Source organism: Phasianus colchicus, chromosome 1, assembly GCF_987193195.1.
Source record: "Phasianus colchicus chromosome 1, bPhaCol1.hap1.1, whole genome shotgun sequence".
Taxonomy (NCBI): Eukaryota; Metazoa; Chordata; class Aves; order Galliformes; family Phasianidae; genus Phasianus; species Phasianus colchicus.
The window spans coordinates 9,128,812-9,135,231 of NC_143436.1; positions in this window are offsets into that span (position 1 = coordinate 9,128,812).

Sequence of the window (6,420 nt, forward strand, 5' to 3'; positions counted from 1 at the left end):
CTAGTAAAACGTTTGCTCTAAAACTGCATAAAAACTAATGACTGTAACCAGCTATGTACATTCCCGGAAGCTACAGTCTGCTAGGAGAATTGCTTTTTATTTGGAGTTTTGATATCATCATGATGCCAAGGGCCTCACATTGGCTGTTGGCAGACAGGGGCAATAGGTTCATTGTACATTTTATTGCAGGAAACCTCAAAGCCAGCCTGCAGCTTGGTCCCCAGTGAAGGCAGATAATTTTAACAATGATGCTCATTTTGAAATTTCCTAATCAAAAAGTTTAGCCAAATGCCCTTCAAACTTGTGAATGATCATTCAGAATAGGGAGGAAATGTGACTATTACTTGCAGTCCTTCTGAAAAGCCACAATAATAGGCAACATAGCACAAGTTGGGACAGAAATGTAGAAAACTCCCTTCTAAGTCAAGCATTAGAAGGGAACTAGAGAAAATTCTTATAAAATATAGTAATATAAGCCAAGTCATAAATCCAGTTTCCAGCTCAGTAAGAAGAAGAAATTATATGGTTTAATATGGTATATTACTTCACAGGGGAATGTACTACAAGAAAAATGCCATCTGCTGTTAGAGAACAAATCAAGGCAATCATGTAGTGGCAGCACCTCTCTGGTCCTTCTGTTATATTCAAAAGAGTTTGTAAAACTAATTTGCTTATCTTGACTAGCAGTAACCGCCAAACATCAGCTTTTAGTTGTCAATTTTCTCTTTCTAAATCAGCAATAGAACTTTTCGTGATCAGTCATATGGTGTTGCTCCAATGTGAAGGCCCTATATCTCCTTGGGCCCGGGGTTAGAAGCTCTCTGGAGGAGCCAGAAAGGACATGGCAGCCAAGGTCTGTCCCCTCAAAGACAGCCAGAATGCAGATCAAAGGACCAGCCCCAGCTAGCTCTTCGCATCAGGCACTTCCATGAAGATAGGATCAGGCCAAAGCCAGGCCAGGCAGGATGTTGGCCTGAGGGTGGACCTGTCTCAATGGGGCCAATGGCTGGGCAAGACAGTGATGCAGCCAGTGTTCTATGGCAGGACTTGGTTGACAAAGTGTCTTACAACCTCAGTGGGGAAAGAGCAGATGGCCTCAGGGAGTGGAATGGGGTTTTGGGAGAATTGCCAATTTGGGCAGATGATCAGGGGCATTAAGTCCTGTTGAGAACCCAAGACTCTAACAGATGGAATGTGGGATGTACAAAAACAGGTTTCATTTTCATTCCTTGTGTGATTAGGCTTTTCCACTCTTCTCTAAAGCCCTTTGCAGCAAATAGGGTTGAAGAAATGAGTGATAAAAGACATGGGAGGTCCATGTAAAATTTATTGTAAGGCAGTTGTTCCTGACACAAGGTTGAATGACATGGTTTAGTGGGCAATATTGACAGTAGGTAGATGGTTGAACTAAATGACCATAGAGGTTTTTTCTAACCTTAACAATTCTATGATTCCATGAAATTTCCCTGCTGCACTCACATTTACCCATCACTTCACAAAATGCACAAGGGCTGCTCCAATGACCAAAGCTTTCAAGTCTATTATTGTACCTTGACAAACAATCTTACAACAATAGAGTGTACATAGTATACTCAAATAGGTCTGGAATATTTTTCATCCTTCAGTTACTAAGCTTTTAAAGAGAGAGAAAAATTAAAATTGGCATTATTTAATTGATTTTCTTACCCTAAAGTGCCCTCCAGATATCTTATGCTTTTGACCTTCTTGTCTGCAAGTTATCAACTCCTTTTTTATGTTGAGTGTATGAAGTATGTATTTAAATAAATTTGATTTTACAGCAAATATACACTATAAAATTGGTACCCTGGGGTGTAAACCACGTATTATTGAGTTTATGTTGAGAAAATTGGGTAAGATACAACTTCAATTAGAATAAATTAAAAATATATATTAATGATCCTCCAAATTAGCATATGTTATCATTCATGGACAAACTGGAGACCGTGGTGAACCCAGCGAATCAGAGAAAATAATTGTTCACATTTTGTGTGAAAGAAACTTCTAATGCAGTTTGGATGAGACCTGCATCTCCTTGTTGTGACTTTCAAAATTTTACTCTGAACGAAGCCTTTTTTTTTTTTTTTTTTTTTTTAATCTTGAAACAAGTTGTGCAGATTAAAGAAGTGTCTTGTTTTATTTGTCTCTTCCTCCAAACTTAAGCCCTCTTTTCCTCTTGATGTATTCTGTAGTGAAGTTCCTGTATTTCACGATAAAAAAGGAAATAAAAAATTACCATCCTGTCTTCTAAATTGGTTTACACAAAGCTCTTGAACTTGTATCTCCTATAGGCAAGGGCAGAACAATAGAAGCTTTGACTGTAAAGGCTCTAAGTCTGTGTCTTCTTCCTTATGGTTTCAGCATTCAAAAATGTTTCTTCTTTCCCATTGGACTAGTTTTGAAGCAGAAATGAAAATTCAACAGAATTCATATTATAACAGAATTATAATATATATCTTGAAAATAATCAAATTGTCTAGCCCATCTCAGTTTAGAGAGCAAAATCCTGGGTGATAATGCTACTTCAAAATTCAAGAACATGTTGTTCAAGGAAAGAGAAAAACAATAAAGCCTAGTATTCCCCTAAGGCCTTGATAGAGGATTTCCCTGAGGTTTACAGCTATCTAGTAATATTACTTCACTTGTCTGTATTGAATTAGGCCTAGGGACAACTGAAGCTGATGAAGTAGAGTTCACTAAAAGGTAAAGCATCTCTTCATACTTCACATTTTCTAGTTTTCTATTACTATCAACAATGATAAAATACATAAATTGATATTAATGTTTGTGATGTTTTAAGTAAAGGAAGAATTTATTTCATTTTAAGTCGCCTTAGAGAATGCAAAGAACAATTAAAGATCTGATTAATGCCCCTCAACCTTGAACTACTTCCTTATAAATGGTATAGCAACAACTCAAAATGGAAAGTGATGGATTCTTATCTGTTACTCATCAGAGTCAGCTTAGTAAACTTGACCTCACTGACACACTGGTAGCTTTGTTGCTAATTACAGCTGAATTAAATTTACACTTAAGGATTAACATCAGTCCTGTGCACCACACAGATACCAAGGCGGGATACCTTAATTCCCCAAAACTACTTCAATAGCTTTTTGGCTGCAGTTCAGCTGGAAACAAGCCGTGTAACCAGTGGCATATGGAAGTGTCTTAAGCACGATTTATGTGCCTGGATCAGATTCAGACTAAAATTGCTGCCAAACCACAGAAAGTACGCATGTCTAATTTGTGTGTTTGGAATGAAAAAGAAGGAAGATCTGGCAAAGAACACAAAGCATCACAGGTTCAAGCTAATATTGTTATATTCTCAGGTTAGATGTCACTGATTTATTGACAAACTAACATCCTTTCTATATCTCTGAAAAACAATGAACATGCATGAGTACTGAATGGGCTTCCACAACATGTTCTAAGGGGTGGCTCAGGTGTTTTCTGCTCACAATATTAACCACATAAATACAGAAATATTTCCTTTTGGTAAATATAAAATGCAAATTCCCAAGTGAATAGCAGTAATTTTACTCAGTAATCCAATAAATGTTACCACATCGATGCCTAATCATCTGTCTTTGTGAATCAATGTTCATATGAGCACTCTAACCTCCATAAGTTATCTTCTTAGTTGCATTTCCCATGCTTTGCTCTTTTTTTTTTTTTTTTTAATCAAAATTTTGTAAATATAGCCACATGCCTAACATATTTTTGATCAATAACCTTGATCAGTTTGAAAGGTCAATCAACTCTTGTATTATATTCATATCCTCTCTAGTTATACTTGAGAGTTCTTTGCAAAAAAAAAAGAAATAAAACCAACCAAACAAAACAACAACAACAACAAACATCTGAAAGGGAAAGAGACAAACAGAAAAAAAATCACTACATATGCTGGTGACTTCCTGAAGGATAGCTCTATTAATTTCAGTAAGAATTTCAACAATTAGAAAATCATTCTGTGCGTGGTGCAACACTAAATGCCAAAAGCAAGTAACCTGTTTTTTTAATAGCTTGAGAGACCTGCTATTGTCCTGGCACCACTCAGAATCTCCATTTTTTCAACTGTAGAAAACATAATGATCTCTACAAAGAATTTTTAAAAAATGTGAAACTCAAATGAATCCCATACTTTAACAAACACAGGAAGGTATGAAAACAAAAACATATGGACTTTTTAATTATGGGAAGATAATTAAAATTGGAATAAAAGAAGTCTGGGATTTTTCTGAAGAACAATATCAAATGTGAATCTTCTAGATTCTGGATATCTTTATTTTGTGAAATGATATTTCATAACCTGAAATTTCATCAATTTTTAGGAGTCTTAAGGAAGAAACAAGTTAAGAAATCAAATGTGTACACATTGCACCTTACTATATGAAGGAAAGATTAGCCTGGTTTCTTGAAACTCATGAACATTTCTTTTCACACTCTGGTCATTTCTGTCCCTTGATTTGATAGTATACCCCTAACAGTACCTTTTAAACGTTACTTCCACTTTTTAATTTTTTTTTCTTACAGAAGAAGAACAAAGATAAAAGAAAAGGAAAATTACATCCATGACTTCATTTATGAGTCACAGAAGTCCACATAGCTGGAAAGGAAGGTCAGAGGATTTCTCAATAAATCATCAATCTATTTTCAACAGAATGTGCCATCCATCTGAAAAGATCCCTCAGCATGTGACTGTAAAGAATTTACTCATGACAATTGCACCAAGGTTTAGCACTCTTGTGTGGAAGAAGACACAGAACTGAGAGGTTTGGACTTTGTATCCATTCTGATGTGATATAAAGAAAGATGTGAGACAGTATTTACCGTCACAACTCTTACATCTTTGTGGATGAGGAAATTATCAATTTCAAATGTTTAAATAGTTTTAGTGGCTTTTGCCACTAGAGAGAGAGTAATTTGCTGAAAACCCGGAGGAGATTTTTGTTTCTGTGCATTTCTGTGTTCTGCCACTGTAAGCTATCACAATTATAGTAATAATTCTTCACCTCTTCTTTCCAAGGAACATAAATTTTGGATGAGATTGTGCAGTTTTTACAGCAAAATAAAGATTTGCTGAGAGACTTGATAGATTGCTTCAGAATATTGTGATTCATTAGTTAAAATCTATTGAAATTATTTTTCACTTAGATTCCTGCAAAAGAAAAGCTGAACTTTCATAGAGTCACCTTTCACAAAACTCTCCCCTGAGATTTCAACTATGAAGATCAATCACTGTCTTGTAGGTTAGATATGACAAATAACATTCTTGTGAAGCCTGATATGCTCCAGATGCAGAGTGAGCTCAGTGTATACCTGCTAATGGAAATTGTCTCTTTTACTGACAAATCTGGATTATTTTGAGCTCATAACAACTGCTTACTCAACACATGCTCTGCTGCAAATTTTAGTGTAGAACTCTGTTTGGCAGATAAACTGAAACAAAGCATAAATGACTCAGGAGGTAGTATCTCCCTCTCTCCCATTCAACCTACTGAATCTTTCACATGGGAACTTGTCTTGCATTTCTGAACTAGGACCAAGTCTTATGAGTTGACAACATGTTGGCTGTCTTTGCGCATTGGAAATGAATTTTCTTAATTGGAATTGGGTTATACCTGAAAAGAATGAAATTAAATACTAAATTTTCTCTTGTGGTATAGTGTAAAATAATATTGCTTCTACATTTTTGGCCTTGGTGAAAGATTTTAAATACTCCTACACCCTTTATTACTATTTTGAGACATTAAAAATAGATCTATTTACATCATTTTCATAATAAATAATAAAATTTCCTATATGAACTGAACTCATATCATCTCCATGAGTTGGCCAATCAGCTTACACTGATTTTGGATTAAGATTTAAATTAAGTCAGAAAAAAATTTTCTGTTAGTTTCCACAGCCTTTAATACAGATTCTTCTGTGAGTGAGTTATCCAATGTTAGTGACTTCAGATGCTTTTGGGGATCTGAATTAATTCTCATTTCAGTGTTCAACAGTTAAAAGCTGTAAAGATTTCCTGTTCTTTGCCAAAATCAATATATATGCCAAGAGAGTTCTACAAACTCAAAATCACAGAGAATGATTGGGAAAGGTATCCACAAATTTACACCAAACAAACACTTCTTTAGGAAATATATTTTTGGATTCTAGCCTTTACAACAAGCAATGATACATTTCAGAAATGCAAATGTATATAGTCTAGAGGCAAATTACAGTGAAAGAGGGAAAAGTAGAGAGATAAGACTTTTAAGGTAAGTTTGGAGCATATGACATATGATGAATCTCAGCATGACTACCTACATCAACCTGGACCTGTTTTTCAACATGTGATGTATTCATTTGCTTCCAAGGATTTTAGTTAGTTTTGAACTGCACTTTTAAAAAAATGATTTT